At 42.1% G+C, this 17,129-nt stretch overlaps 1 protein-coding gene across 1 annotated transcript in view; it reads right to left on the reverse strand.

Moving 5' to 3' along the window:
• Positions 1–3,481, reverse strand: part of MPP4 (membrane palmitoylated protein 4) — a 41,211-nt gene extending 37,730 nt beyond the window's left edge. Inside the window, exon 1 of the mRNA XM_043525056.1 lies at positions 2,095–3,481. The gene's annotated coding sequence lies outside the window, so the exon portion shown is untranslated. The remainder of the gene's footprint in view (positions 1–2,094) is intronic.
• Positions 3,482–17,129: the final 13,648 nt, after the last annotated feature.

A 17,129-nucleotide genomic window follows, 5' to 3' on the forward strand; every position in this document is an offset into this window, starting at 1 on the left:
TTTATGTTCAGTTTTTCATTTCCAGCAGCTCAGTGCCATCCATGAATCTGAAGGAACAGGACGAACACACCACGTTCAGTCACATGCAATCTATCAGATTTGAAACCTAGGTCTCCAAAAGTAAAAGATCTGTATCAACCTAGTGTGTCTCCTGGACCCTAATATGATCTGTGTCTTCAACAGTGTTCTGCGTAAGGTTTCAAGGTATAGCCAAGATTACAATTATAAAATTAACATTGAAGAAAACCCTTCCACTGAGAAATTCCTATGTTATAGCTCAATCCAAAGGTAATGCCTCTCACAAACATTAATGAATTGCAACACAAAACATTTGAGCAAGGGAACCAATAACAATACTAATGTACAAGTAGTAAATACCATACCAACCTGTGTTAGATATACTGCAGTTTATCTCCTGGATTACCAAAGCAAGAAGGCAGCCATTTTCCCACTACTGTGGATGGGAAATTTATAAGGTACACCAAGAGATTTATTATCATGATCTGCTTATAAAAGCAGAAGGAATTACTGTCACTTTTACTGCACTTCTTAGTGCCTATTTTTGAAAGGCACTTCTTCTCTTGAGTCATGCCCTATCTTGAAAAGGCAGCTGGGATCAGGGAGAGAATTCAGAAGAGATACCTGATTATGGTTTAATCAACGTACTATTGAATATACCCTATTCACCACAAATTTGCCCCATAAGGGAGCAAAGAAAAGTACCATTTTAAACCTTTGGGGATCTGGTAGGTTCTCGTGTACTGCTTGTATAATTCTATTCCAAGAGACGGTAAAGAATAGTCTTTGAAAACATGCCTTATTGTTTTTTTTAAAAAAAAACAACATAACCCAGGCTTCCCCCAGCAGAGTGTGATTTTCCTACCCCAACAATACATTGAGCAGTTTCTACTTCATTTCCTCTAATGACTCCAACTATTATTCATACATTTTATACATGCGGAGGTTTTCCCTCCTGTATCTTGTAGGTGCCGGTATTTAATGTTCCTCAATAACTTTGAATCTGTTCCTTTAAGAGTCTGTCTTCCCCTTTGTTAAGCAGAGCTGATCTGCCTAATGCTGGGATTTAACCAAGGAGGCTATGTAAGACAGATCATTAAATACCTGCTTCCTAAACTACTGAGCCCTTAAAAAGAGCAATGCAGAAATCCTTTATTGCAGGGTGGCAGAGTGAAGGAAAGAAAATGCTATATGAAGGAGTAAATGAATTCAGGATAGGAGGACCCCTAGCTTCCATTCATTTCAGTCATACTGAAAACACATTACTAACTGCAGGATTTTGTGATATATTTGCAGTTTAGGTGCAACTGTTCAGACTGGTTCCAAAATGCAAGTGCAAACTGCACCCACAGAAGGGCAGACAATGTTTCTGTAAACGTACCCCTATAATCTGTGTGGAGAAGTCCAATTCATTTCTTATTGTGGAAAACTAGTCCTAAACCATTTGTAGCTTGATAACTATTCAGACATTGAAGAAGTGGAGATATGTCTCAACAGCTCTGAACTGGGAATGTGGAGCCAGATTTGAGTGCAATTTATTTTTAAGATTATACTGATAAGACACCCATACCCCATCTGAGAAGAGATTTTCTTGGTTTAAAAAAAATCCCTTTATCACACACAGGCTTTCTGGGAACTGCGGTTTACATTGAGAAGTTGAAGCTACACTGGAAAATTTCATTTTGAGTAGTCTAAAAGTTTTAAAGTTATGTAGGATGACCATGCTTATCTCCATGTATTTGTTACCATATATATAATTTTATAGTAGCTGGTGAATAATAGACAAAGAATAATGACTTATTTTTATAGAGCCAGTCTTCCATCCTCAGGGATCTCAAAGCACTTTTCAAACTATACAATTTGTAAACAATAAAGACCAAACTGTTAAGGCTAGGATTCATTCCTGATTGTACTTTTCCATATTTTGTCCAATCCACATTTAAAGTCTCAAACAATGGGGTTTCTCACTATATGTCCCATGGAGTAGACAGGGGATTCTGAGAACACACATGTGGTAAGGTAAAATATAAACCCTAAATGGAAGCAGAACAAAAATGTTACAATGCACAATATCACCTTCCTTATAAGTTTTCCCAGAAGCCTTGGTCAGGAAGAGAGTTTTGGGGGAGTCTTGGAAGTAGTTCAAGTTTTCTGCCTTCTTGTATTAGGTCCAATAAAAGTACCTTTTATTCCTCTTTATTGAAATCTAAACTAAAACAAAAACCAAAACAAAAAACCAAAAAACAAAACAAAAACTTTTCAGCTGTGATAATCACATTGAAATTCCCACCAGAATTCTGATCCCTCTGCCTCTATTTTCTTGACTATTGTAATCACCAGCCAAATTTGCATGCTGATGTATTGCCCAATGCATAAGGGAGCAGAGCTACGTGATTATATCCTCTTATGATACAAGCAAGTTGAAAAATACTGCATCTCAATGGAAGGCCCAATTACGTACTCCTTACAACCTATAGGGAATTCTCTTGTGCAAGAAATATTGATATCAATATTTGGCTCATGAAGGGAAACTCAGGTTTGAGTATTTCTCAGCTAAGATGAAGTATACGCAATAGATATGGCACCCAAACCAAGAAAACCCACATTTGTAGCTATCTGAGGCATATTTTACAGGTTTCCCACTGGGCAGCTATATTTCACTACAGTAAATAATTGTCAAATAATTAAGTCATGCCGCAAATAAAGCTCAGGCGCATTTCTGGAGGGATAATGACTTTTGAGAGCAGTGTCTCTTTACAATTTCTGGCAGATCCCTTACTCCTTTGTCCATTAAACTAATGCATAGCTCCTGTTTACAGACCATTTGTTTTAATTGAGAATGGATGCGGGATTGGTCTGAAAGTAAGTGCTGTACATGTTATCTAATTCTGAACTTGCCTTTCGCCTTATGGTCACTGACCTCAGTTTCCAAGAAACTTGGGTTGGGAAAGCTGTTGCCTACTGGTAGCCAGCAGCTGAGTGGGAACTCTTGTGCAGCTGTCAGATACCAGATGTGAATGTCAATAGACAAAAACCAGTTACAGATTTCTGGGCCCTTTTACCTTCTAACTGTAGGTTTCCTACTTTACTTTGAAAGAGAAGACATCTAAATATCAAAAGTTTCCATCAGCCACTCAGATTCCTCTCTTTCTCACAAGGTTCACTTCATAGGTTAAAAGGTGGCAATTTGCAAAGTGTGGCTACAGCGAACACTCACATACCTCAGGGTTGTTCCAGGGTATGAGGCACTAAGCCAAAGCAGAGAATCTTTCAACTTGTGAGACCCATGAAGCCTGACTTTAGTAGATGCTAGTGGTGAAAGATAATCAGGAACCACTAAGGGACAGACAAATCCCTTGATCCAAGACAGGCCGTTAAAAAGCAGCAGCAAGCAAGACTCATCCAACCACATGGCCTACCCAGGTAGCTACTAGGGAAAGGAGGATAATTATGATGACATCTTCTACAGGGATTAGCACACGGGTGGACAAACTTTTTGGCCCAAGGGCAATATCTATTTGGAGAATTTATATGCAGGGCCATGAATGTAGGGCTGTGGCAGGGGGTTGGGGTGCGGGAGAGAGTGTGGAGTGTAGGAGGGCGTGCACTGTGCAGGGGGGATGTGGGGTGCGGCAGGGCGCTCAGGGCAGGGGGGGTGTGGGGTGTGGCAGGGCACAACGGGGGCTAGGGAGCTCAGGGCAAGGGGTTGGGGTGCAGCAGGGGGCTCAGGTGCAGGAGGGGGTTGGGGTGAAGGAGGGATATGGCAGGGGGCTCAGGGCATGGGGTCAGGGTGGAGGAGCGGTTTGGGGGTGCGGGCTCCGGCCCGGCGCCGCTTAGCTTGAGCAGCTCTGGGGTGGCAGCATCACGCAGCGGGGCTAAGGCAGGCTCCTTGCCTGCCCTGGCCCCACGCTGCTCCCGGAAATGGCGAGCATGTCCAGCAGTGGCTCATGGGGGTGGGGTTGGGCAGGCGGCTCCGCTGCATGCTGCCCTGACCTTCAGGTACCACACCCAAACTCCAATTGGCTGCGGTTCCCCGTTCCCAGCCAATGGGAGATGCAGGGGGTGGTGCCTACAGGCCAGGGCAGTGCTTCTGGGAGTGGCGCAAGGCCAAGGCAGGCAGGGAGCCTGCCTTAGCCCCACTGTGCTACGGGGCTGGCAATCCCGCGGGCTGGATTAAAAGCTCTGACAGGCCAGATATGGCCCACGGGCCACAGTTTGCCCTCCCCTGGATTAGCAGCTGGGACTCTGCCAATCTGCCCTAGCACTGGTATGATCATGTATTCTACAGGTGTCACAGCCCAGAGAGTCTCCTCAACCCAGGATCATAATAAATTAGATGGCAAAGAACTACTAGAATATTTGGCCTATCTCCCTACCAACGTAGCACTGTTCCCAAAAGCATAAAAATGTATATACATTACACACATTTTAAGAAGTATCCATCACCATAGTATCTGGGTACACCACATAATTTGGATGAAAAAGTACGTTTCTTCAACAGCAGGATGCAGAACTCCTGCATCTATTGAGCCAACTACCTAGAACAAATACTGGCAGGGAACTAATTCCAAGGGAAATTCTAATACCTACCATTAGTCACATGGGTGCAAATTTACAGAGCTTTCTGAACATGGCCAGATTTGAACTCGGATGAATTTCTACTGAGAACAAATGCCAGAGATGAAGTCCAGACATTCAGAAAATCCTGCCTACATCTCCTGCAAGCTGCCTTGCAATATCAGTGATGCTACTGAGCACTGATGTGGCAGAATATAGAGGAAGATGATGAGCCAATCTATAAGATTACCAGGACCTAGATAATTTAGCTCTTTGTAGATTGCAAATTAGTACTAGGGCAGGGTGAAAAAATGCAAAAACCTTAATTGAAAAAATTAATGAATTGTTTGATGAATATTCAACCTGCTGTAATTATTCACTTCCAGGTGAAATTTAAGGTGTTAGGCAGGCAGTGTATATGCCTGAGAACAGATACAACATGCTTCCACTGACCTGCCCTTCTCAAAAGTTTCTAATGCTTTGTTAAACAACAAACTAAAACTGGACAAGTCACTTGATTGCTATGCCTCAGTTTCCCAACGATGCAATGAGCATAGCATACTTCCCTTACTTTGTAAACTGCTTTGAGATCTACTAGTCAAAGATAATATTACGGTTTTTATATATATAAAATTTTGGATTTACTCTACCCTGTTTTTGACATCAAAAGAGTAAATATTGAGATCTGTTCTTGAAGTTATTCCATGGTGCCACGGTATTGATGTCCACATGCTAAAGTTGTTAATGTAACAAAATATTTGCACATTATTTGCACTGATCTACATTCAGATATATGTTGACTTCTACTTCCCTCCTGAGCAATTTCCTACTACCTCCACTACATGTATGTAATATTGTTTATATCGGGACAGTTCCACTGTCAAAGAGTCTGCCGATTAGGTAGAGTATTACATAAGGAAATTACGATTTACAGTGCATGTGGAGTTCTGTGAAGCAGTCATCATACTCTCTTTCAGCTGATAATTTGGCCTTGTGTACACAGATCAGCCACAGTTAGTTCATGTTTATTGCTTAAACACATGCTGGCTGACGTATAATAAAGTATGAAAATTAACTCATTGACACACATGGCAAAATCATTCAACATAAGAATGAGATATTAAAAAAAGTTGTTTTAAAAAACAAATCCAAAGCAAGGGATATTTGACCAGTCTATTACATTACATACAACAGCAATAAAAGCAGTTAGAAAATTAATCTGGATCTTTACTAGCAGAATAATTACTCATTCTACTGGGTAGAACCTGTCAGTATCATAATGCCTTCTGAAGTTTTGGAAAAAATGCATTTGTTGAAGTCAACAAAATTCTGTTAACAAAAATCACATGATCCTATTTTTATTAAGGAACAACTTTTCCCCTACACAAGTTTCCAACGTCAAATCTTTAGCTAGCAGGCAAAGAACTAAACAGATGTCACAAGTTTAATTAGGGTCCCATTGGTACAAGCCAGATATTTTAAAGACATTTAAATTGGTTTACCTAGAATTATGTCACAGCAACGACATCAAAAACAAATTTCACAGTTGCAGGTGAGAAATGCATCTATGCTGTACAATTTGTCTCTTTCAGCAGAGTGTAAAATTTCTTACCTGTAAATGCTGCAGTATACACCATGTTCCAATCATGTAGAATTGCCACAAGGAAGAATATCTGTGGGCTATTAGTAGCCTAAATCACCTCACCGCCTTAGCTAATCTATGGACATCCTCCCCTTTCTAATCCGCAGAAATCTAACCTTAGAACCAGGGAGAGGAGAAATCTTCTTAACCCTTTTCTTGCATAAAAAGCCTACTTTTAATCATCTTTAACTTATGTAGTTACTTGTTCCCACCAACTTTCCCCAATGGCCAACACACTTGGTTCTTAAGGTCTCTCTGCAGTACCACGCCTGTAAATGCAGTTGAAGAGAATATGTAATATTTTAGCTTTGATCTCCTATTACACGGAAGCTGAAATCCTGTAACAAGGAAGAAATACCCAGATTTTAATTTATGAACAAAATGTGGTAAAACAAAATGTGGTAAGACAAGTAATAAAGGGAGAGAAACCCTGCAGGTTAACTCATTTCTTGGTTACCTACAGGAACATACAATCAAAGCTGCCCCTTACTGCATCAGACCACAAAGGTTGAAAAGAGGAATCTTGTCTGATACACATTTACTCCCAAGAATCTTGTCAGCTAATAATTGAGCCATACATCAGAAGGATCAGAAATAATCCACTCACACATTCAGTTGTTTCCACCAATCAGAGGACAAAACACATTCCCAACATCACTGAGTTGCATAAGGGGATTATAAACCTAAAGCAAGTTATTCAATTCTCAGACTTCACATCAGACAATCGGCACTGTTAGAAATTGCCACATCTTTGCAGGTACAAAGTCCCTTTCACGAGCAAGAAATGGGGAAGGGCTGAGGGGGAACCATTTACTGTCCTTAAATCAGTTGCATTTTAAGGTCAAATTTTGTTTTCCTACTTTCTTCCTCACTCTTTAAAACACGAATTGGGGCTTTTAATGTGCTATGAACCACAGGTCAAGGTTAATTGTTTCTACTGAAACGGACATGAATTTTGATCTTCTACAAGAGACACAGGAAAATACTGTTTGTAACGTGATCAGCTGTTGTAGAAGAAAAACTGAACCCTGAATTTAAATCTTGGCAGGTAAGCAGAAGGAGAAAATTATTTCCATTTATTTTAAATTGTATTTGCTCAAGTCCAATCTGCATGATATTTAGCATGATACACTGTTCCTTTTCAATAGCAATTCTCCCATCGCATGTTTCAACTTGATATTTTCTGTGCACAGAAGTTCTAAAAATTACCTACCTCGAAAATCTACAGCTAGAACAATAATTTACATTGCTGCCTAACCTTTCTTCCTCAATCAGTCATAAGTCTACACAGTATGTGAAAATACTTACTTCTTCTCTTAGGATCACCGCAATTTTATTTTTCAATTGTCACCTATTCCTGACTCCCCCCAAAATATTCAGTATTACATATGGCTAACAAAACCACATTTTAAAGTGAACAATTTTGTTCTCAAAGCATCAAGGGGCCTGATTTTTTCCCTGTTGAATTCAGTGGCAAAGTTTCAATAGGACAATATCAGACCCATCAACCATACAGAATAGCTTTTGGACTGAAAGGACAACTTCTCAGATACATCCAAAAACTGCGGCCCAGGAAGAAATCTTTCTACAATTATACAAACTAGGATTTCAAGCTGAAACCTTTTGAGATCACTCAGATATTAATGTGATGGTCACATAAATGTCTTGATAAATTAGAAGGAACTATTAAAATATCAGAAGATTGTTAAAATGCACACCATTTCTATATTGTATTGTATTGAATATACAATATATTGTATAATATTGTAATCTATATTGAAGTAGTTCACCATTTCTATATTGGCTAAAAAGTCTTGGATGACTTGTATCGAACACCTTCATCTTTTCTCATGTGTACATATACTAAATATATAGTCACACAAATATGGGAAAGATGTTTAAATAACAACAATATTTTTATTTGACTTCCCAAGAATGTACTTGTAGAGAAAAGAAAGTAATCCCTTTGGTAACTCCACAAGGCTAAAAACTAATTTTTATCACCATAAGCCAACATGATTCTGATTAAATGAGTCACTTATAGCATTGGAACCGCCAATAAAAGTTTGACCTTCTTCTACTTAAATATAATTTTTTGGGGTGGGAAGGGGATAAGGAGAAAGTAGAGGACAATTGGTTTATAAATGTTTTTACTAAAAATACATGTATTTAGGATGATTGAAGACTACCTGGGATTTTGTCAGTAACTATAAAATGGAGGAATACTTTCCTCCCTCGGAGGTATGCTGAAAGGATAAATATATAAAAGATTTGAAGCACTGTAAGATCCACTAATGAAAAATGCCATAAGAGCCAAAAATTATTAATAATTATTATAGTTTAAGGAGTCTTTGCTATGTTTGAGAATTTTGCTCTCAAAAAATGAAACATCTTACATTTTAAATAGGTTTTTTTTCTGTTTGTATATAGAGTTGCAATGGTATCTTCTTCCTTTAAAAAAAAAATCTATACTGAAACGATCCATAAATACTAGTAGTCATTATATGTTGACTTGTTCAACACAACCATTAGCTTGGGTATCCAGAGTTAAATATTACAATTTAAGTACCTTGACAAGACTTTAAAATATGGTAGTTGGCTTCAACTGTCCTCCATTTCAAATGTTGTCATCTTATTTTCTGAAGTGCACCATGCAGACCTTGCATCAACCTTATGCTTGGATGGACAGGAATGTCTTTCATCTTCTGGACTTGTACATAAACAGGAAGCCTGCCAGAAGCCTGTCAGTTTTTTGGATTGGCTAGTTAGTTCATCCATATGAAAAGCCCACTGTCTTGCTGAACCTACAGTTCCCTCTAGCCTGAATGCTCTGAAGTACCTTTACTAGTACAAATATGAGAGAGTGTGTTGTTGTATCGACACAAATATTTTACTCTATCAAGGCTGAGATAACAGCTGAACAGAATTTTGCATTGAAGCTCAATTAATATTTCTAATTTTGAGGTTGTACACATATTTGGCTTTATCGTCATTTCTTTATTGATACCTTGTTTGGTATTTTCCCAGAAAAATGTTCACACCCAAGAGGAGAAGAAACAAAAGCACAAAATTTGCAAACAATATTGGTCTCTGCTAACCATAATCAAGAATGGGTGTATAAAAATAGGTTACTGTAAATGCCAAACAACAAAAGTTTTGTCCATCTAGAAATTGATTTGTATCAGGCACTGCAAATTCTATAGGCTGGTAGAATGGAGATTCAGGTATATCAATTGCACCCAGGCTGGGAACATTTGGATTTTGTTGTAGCATGCTCTTTTTCAATGTAATCTTAGGTAAGCAGGTGAGCTGTTGATGAACAGACAGTATAAGATAGGCAGATATATTGATAACAAATAAAGGATCAACAGTATCATGGTAAAATTTTGAAGTACAGAGAGGAAATACAGGTATGTCTCTGAGGAAGGATTAGGGAGACAGTATGTATAGGAGTGTGAAACAGAATAGCCCTTTATAAACATTGAGCCAAATCCTGCCCTCTGATGCATGTATGTGGCTTCCCCTGAAGTCTGCATGGGGATGGGGGGAGAGAGGAGTTTGGCCTTATTTAGAAAAGCATGACAACAAAATGGGGGGGACTTTTCATTGCATAGAAAGACAGGAGGTGGTCAGTTTTTGTCAAGTTTTCTAAACTTGTTTTTAACAAGTTTTTGCAGACTTTAGTGGTTTAATGTCAGCTCTGCTTCCCTATATTTACTATAAATGTTTGGACTTCACACCTGTCAGAAGATGGTAGATCAGTAGCCCCACTTCCTCTGCTAGTAAGATTCTTACAAAGCGGTATAAAGTAACCTTCCCACATTTTCCACCTCCCCATTCCCAGCACTTATCTTGCTTTCAGCTGTTAGATGGGGACCTTTCTCTAGGAAGTAAGAATAATCAAATAGTTACCTTGGGGGAGGAGGGGCAGGGGACCTCTATATTGATGCAAAATAATATTAATTAAATGACTTTTATTTTGTTTAAGTCATTACAAACTTGTTTGCACCTTTGCTGAATATTGATATAGCTACACGAGTGGTATAGCCAGAATATTTAGAAATGTAACAATATACATCTATAGCTAATTATATTACAAAATGTTAAAGCTAATCAAAGAAATTCCAGAAGGGTTCTGCTTTTATCTCCCAAGGACAAGCAAAGAAACCCTTTGACTAAATAGTGGGAGCCAGGTTCAGGAGGTGCCAGAAGAGAAATAATTAGAAAGAGTTGGCCTACCATCTCTTGTTCCTCGAAACGAAATATTTTTAATTGTTTTTAAAACAAAGTAACTTGGCATCATCATCAGCAATCCCTTGATTTGAGGATGATCTCTACCACGGATTTATATATGGGTCCTGAGACAACTCAGGAGTCTGATCCTGGAACCACAGATCTGCCCTCAATAGGTACAGACATTTCCTGGTGGGCTAGCTGCCAGCTGGGAGAAAGTTTTCTTCTTTTTCCATCCTTCTCTCTCTCTCTTTTCAGCTTTGAAGGCAAGGCGCTTCTCCTTGAAATGGGCCACTGCCTGATGGAGGACATGGCACCACTGGGGTTGGCTGGTGGCATGCTCTCCCAGCTTGTGATGTCCACATCAGTTGTCTTGATACACTTTGTAGCATTTCCTTTGACCACCATGGGTGAGCTGAGAGTAAAAGGACTTGTTTTGGGAGGTGAGACTCTGGCATCCGCACACAATGTCCAGCCCAGCAGAATTGGTGCATGAGGATCATTGGTTCAATGCTGGGGAAAATGGCTTCAGCGAGGATGCTGGTGTTAGTGCAGTGATCTTCCCACTTGATGTGAAGGAACCTCCGAAGGCATCATTGTGGGTACATCTCCAGACTCTTGAGGTGATGTTGAAAGGACCTTCACATCCATAAAGGAATATAGGAATAACAATTGTCTTATAAACCAGGATCTTGGGGTCCTGCCGTAGGTAATGGTCTGAAAACGCACTGGAGTAATTTCCCAAAGGAAGCACTTGCGCACTGGATCCAGTGCTGGATCTCGCTGTCGATTTTTGCGTTTTCTGGAAAGGAAAATCTGCAGAGGACATGTGCATTCATGGTGTCAGTTTTGCAATTAGGAATAGTTTGTCAGTCAGCTTACAGTAAATTGTCATGCAACAATTTAAAACTAAACTTTTCAACCTCGCACCATTTAGGGACAATAGCAACACTGCCACGGGGGGGCGGAGGGGGGTGTGAAGAGAGACAGACAGACAGAAACACACAATGCCAAGTATTTTTCAACACTTTTCAAAATTCATTTTTAAAATACATTTTAATTTTTGGAAATATTAACTGTAGCCAAATAAAGCCCTGATTAATTTTCTATTGAAATCAACAGGCACAAGATAAAACAGTTACTTACCTGTACTGTGACTTGTTCTTCAAGGTGTTATGCAGATGGGTATTCTATACAGTGTGCACACGCCCAGACAAACCTGGAGAATTTTACCTACCAGTAGGGGCAGCATTTGCACCCTGTGGCCCTAGCCCCTCCCCTGTCTATAGGAGGGCAGTGCCACCCAGAACCTCCTCAGTTTCTTCACACTGAATATTAAAAGTACGGACTCTGAGGCAGGGGAGACAGAGGGTGGGTTGTGGAATGGAATACATGTCTACATCACATCTCAAAACAACCATTTTTTCTTCTTTGACTAGATGCAGCTATGTATTCCATGTAGGTGACTCAAGCAATACTAGCAGGAGGTGGGGCTCTGAGTCTATTTAAACAAGGACTGCAGGATTGCCTTCCCAAAGTTTTCATCTGATCCGGATGCAGTAATAATGGCATAGTGGTCTGTAAATGTATGCACAGAGGACCAAGTGGCAGCCCTGCAAATATCCAATATAGGAACCTCACTTACAAAAGCCATCGACATTGCCGGGGCCCTTGTGAAATCATCTTGCATCTTTTGAGGAGGCATAGTCTGAGCTACTCTGTATGCTGTCATGATGCAAGGGAGTTATCCACCTTGGAAGAGTCTGTGAAGAGAGCGCGCTCACCCCTTCATTCAGTCCGCATACGAAACAGGCGGACAAGATGAACGGCAATGTTTAGTCCTATCCAGGTAAAAAGCTAAATATTGCATGACATCCAGTGTGTGCTCATCTGGGCTTGAACGTAGCTTAGGGAAAAAACATTGCTAGATATAGAACTTGGTTCATGTGAAACCGAGAAGCCACTTTAGATAAAAAGCTTAGGGTGCAGAGCAACAGGGTTACTTTGTCTTTGGAAAATTGCATGTAAGGAAGCTTTGCCATCAAAGCCTGCAACTCTCACACTCTCCTTGCAGCTGTTACCACCAAAGGGGAAGCAATTTTCCGACACACAAGGGAGAAAGAAGTTGCCAGAGGCTCAAATGGAAGTCCCATGAGAGCCATTAAGACAGCATTAAGGTCCCACAAAGGAACCAGTTCTTTAACCAGCACGTGGAGATGAGTGTTGCCTTTCAAGAACTTCACTGGCATGGAGTTTGAAAACCACTGACTTCGCATGGATGAGTGGAAGAACTGCTGCCAGATGCCAGCCAGAATTGCTGCCAGATTCACTGTCAACAAACTAAGTGCAAACCAGAAGACTAAAGGTATAGCAGGTTCTCCAAGATATTCTGAATACAAACCAGCATCAGTTGACCTCCCCAGGCTAACAATCATATCCAGAATTGCTTCCATTTGGCCAACCAGGACACTTGGGTGGAAAGCTTTCTACTATTAAGCAAGATTTGCCAGACAGCCTCCAAACATCATTCCTCCTCATTTCAGCTTGAGAATGACTTGAGGGATGATCAGGATTGGAAGAAAAGTTTACCAGAGTGCTGATTCCCAGCTCAGGTGAAAGGCATCAGTTGGAGCCTGGACTGAGATCCCCTCGAGAGCAAAACAGACAGCATTTCTTATTGTCTCATGAGGAAAACATGCCAATCATCAATATGTCCCAAACTGTCAAGATGTACTGCAGAATGCTGGACTTCAGAGACCACTCGTGATTCAGGGAGAAATTTCTGCTGAAGTGGTCTGCAAGGTAAGTGATTGGCCATGGGGGTAATGTTTTCCCTAGCACAAAACTGCCAGACCCTGATCATGTCTTGACACAGCATGCTGCAGACTGCTCCTACATCTGTTCACATAATACATCATGGTGGTACTGTTGGTAAGGATGTGCACTGCCTAGTCCCTGATGTAATCTTTAAGGGCGTTACAGGCACTGTATTTGGCACAAAGCTCCAGAAAGTTGATATGCAGAGAAGCTTCTTGTTCCAATCAAGGCCTTGAACTTTCAACAATCCCAGATGCACTCCCCAACTTATTAAGGAGACATTGGTGTCCAAAGTCCTGGTTGGTGGAGATTCAATAAAAGGAACACCCTACCACCCATTGCCCTGAACTATCCAGCACTGTAAGGAGCTCAGGATTGGCCGGGCAAGTCAGACCAGTCTGTCCAAGGAACGACGGTTCGGATGATAGACCAACTTCAGCAACATTTGAAGGGGACGAAGGCACAACCTAACATATTGGTTACCTGTGTGCATGCAGCCATACGTGCGCTGTGGTTGAGGGTTGAAACTGCACTCCCAGACATACACAGCGAACCCATGTGGAATTGGTCAGTCGGCAAAAATGCTCTCAAACTCAGTCAAGCTGCCAATGTGATGTGGCTGTGAAAAAAGCTAATGTAGTCTTGGGATGCATCAGGAGAGGTATTTCCAGTAGGGATAAGGAGGTTTTAGTACCGTTATACAAGGCACTGGTGAGACCTCACCTGGAGTACTGTGTGCAGTTCTGGTCTCCCATGTTTAAGAAGGATGAATTCAAACTGGAACAGGTACAGAGAAGGGCTACTAGGATGATCCGAGGAATGGAAAACTTGTCTTATGAAAGGAGACTCAGGGAGCTTGGCTTGTTTAGCCTAACTAAAAGAAGGTTGAGGGGAGATATGATTGCTCTCTATAAATATATCAGAGGGATAAATACCAGAGAGGGAGAGGAATTATTTAAACTCAGTACCAATGTGGACACAAGAACAAATGGATATAAACTGGCCACTAGGAAATTTAGATTAGAAATTAGATGAAGGTTTCTAACCATCAGAGGAATCAAGTTTTGGAATAGCCTTCCGAGGGAAGTAGTGGGGGCAAAAGATCTATCTTGCTTTAAGATTAAACTCGATAAGTTTATGGAGGAGATGGTATGATGGGATAACATGGTTTTGGTAATTAAATATTCATGGTAAATAGGCCCAATGGCCTGTGATGGGTTTTTAGATGGGGTAAGATCCAAGTTACCCGGAAAGAATTTTCTGTAGTATCTGGCTGATGAATCTTGCCCATATGCTCAGGGTTTAGCTGATCGCCATATTTGGGGTCGGGAAGGAATTTTCCTCCAGGGCAGATTGGAAGGCCCTGGAGGTTTTTCGCCTTCCTCTGTAGCATGGGGCACGGGTCACTTGCTGGAGGATTCTCTGCTCTTGAAGTCTTTAAACTACGATTTGAGGACTTCAATAGCACAGATATAGGTGTGAGGTTTTTTTTTGTAGGAGTGGTGGGTGAAATTCTGTGGCCTGCGTTGTGCAGGAGGTCAGACTAGATGATCATAATGGTCCCTTCTGACCTAAATATCTATGAATCTATGAGTTGGAACCAATGTTGACTTCCCACTATTTAAGACAAGACCTAAAGGATCAAGTAAGTGTAGCATGAACTAAACATGAGAGAGAACTTCTTCTCTGGACTTGCCCCTCAGTAACTAATTGTTCAGATATGGAAAGAAGATATGAATTGCCCTCCTACTAAGGTATGCTGCCATCACAATCGTGCATTTGGTAAAAACCCAGGGAACAGAAGACCGACCAAAAGGGAGCACGGTGTACTGATAGAGCCAGTCCATCACAACAAACTGGAGAAATCTCCTCGGGCTCAAAATTGCTATGTGGAAATAAATGTCCTGAAAGCTCAGGGCATAGGTGCCGACTTCTGCTCCCGCTGGTGGGTGCTGGACTCCCCTCTGCCCCTGGCTCCACCCTGACTCCACCCTTGTCCCATCCCCATTCCAACCCTTTCCCCAAAGTCCCCATCCCAACTCTGACTCCTTCCCAAAATCCCTGCCCTGGCCCTGCCTCTTCCCCGTCTCCTCCCCTGAGCATGCCACGTTCCCACTTCTCCCCCATCCCTCCCAGCATGCCGGTGGCGAGCAGGAAGCGCTGGGAGGTAGGAAGAGGAGCGGGGATGCGACATGCTCAGGGGAGGAGGAGGAGAAGGAGGTGGGGAGCTTGGGGGAGGAGCTTGGCTGCTGGTGGGTGTAGAGCACACACTAATTTTTCCCTGTGGGTGCTCCAGCCCCGGAGCACCTACAGAGTCAGTGCCTATAGTCAGGGCAGCAAAACAGTTACTGTAATATAACATAGGGAATATAGTTGCCAGGGTGACCATAGGGAATCTCACATATCAGATGTATTTGTTGACAGAGGTGGAAGACCCACCTTCAATGCTCTTTCCTGGGATGGGGTGTAGAAGAACTACAGGGCCTCCAGCAGGAGGCCACAAAGGGCCAGGCACACCCCGTCACAGGGACAGGTACCGCTTTACTGCATGTTTTGCCAAGGGAGGCAATGAAGCAGAAACACTCTAGATGGCCTTTGCAGGATCCAAGAGATCCTCATTTATCAGGAAGGCTACTCTCTCTCTAGAGTGAATGACTGGACAATATGCAACAGCTTATGCATATTCTCCTGCAGAAAATTCAGCCTGAATGCCTACGGTGGTGGCCATATGCCTAAGGAGGTACTGATATGACTTAAAGTCCTCAGGCATCGAGAGAAAGCCCAGCACAATAAAGTCATCCAGAGAGGATGAAGAAGTGGTTTGCTGTGTCAATGATGGATCCTGTTCTTGAACCCCAGGATCCATTTGGGATAACCCTGGAAGCCCAGAGGGAACGGGCTCAGCAGTTGCTTGTAACTGATCTGAGAAAGGGAACCCCCAATGGGACTGGCGATATCACTGTGAAGTGGGTCTAAGAATGGGACCTCAAAGATCTGGGAACTTCCAAGGAGGCTACTTGGCAAACAGATATGGCATTGGTGGCCAGTAGGCACCAGGCCAAACAGCTCTTCTCCCGACTGAGGGAACAATGCCATTCTCCGTACCAATGGTGATCCGAGGATAGTCTCTAGTGCTTATCAGGGGACAAAGGGGAATACGACCCTGATCTGGATCTCAAGGAGTCTCAGAGATTCAGAGACAATGGGGGAACCAGCCCCGACGGGGCAAGCAAACAATTGGACTCATCCAGACTGCAACACAGGGGCGGCATCAATGCCAGTGAGGGAATATAGAATCGGCATTGGCAGAACCAAGTGAGATACACTCTCATCCAATATTAGGAGGCAGTACTGGCACAGAGGCCAACGGCAGTACCAAACTTGATAACGGGATCAGCTGCTATGGCAATGACAGAGCCGAAGGGCACACCAGCATTGAGGGAGCCTTTGGTGTTTGACACAGCGTCAGCCTCAATTCCAGTCTGGGACCAGGGCAGTGAGAGCTGTGGTGCCGACAAACCCAACAGCTCTGCAATGCATCCAGAAGGTTCCAAGGGCACAACAGAGGATGAAGCAGTAGAAGCTCTAACACTGGAAAATTTTCCAGTGACTGGGCTTGGTGTGTGCATACACCTACATTGGAATGGACATGTGCAAGCACTTGAAGAAAACTCCTGAACTAGTGGAGAGTCAGACACAGCAGGTCAGATGCCGCTCAATATGCCACCAGCATCAAAACAGTAGGCACTGGTGCAGATGTGATCAGTACTGGACTCAGGCGCCCCGTCGCCAGAACTAGTGTTGACAGTATGGGCTCTCCCTGATCTTAGCGTTGTACCAGAGAGCAGTTAGACAGACCTAC

This window comes from Chelonia mydas, chromosome 11 (assembly GCF_015237465.2).
Source record: "Chelonia mydas isolate rCheMyd1 chromosome 11, rCheMyd1.pri.v2, whole genome shotgun sequence".
NCBI lineage: Eukaryota > Metazoa > Chordata > Testudines > Cheloniidae > Chelonia > Chelonia mydas.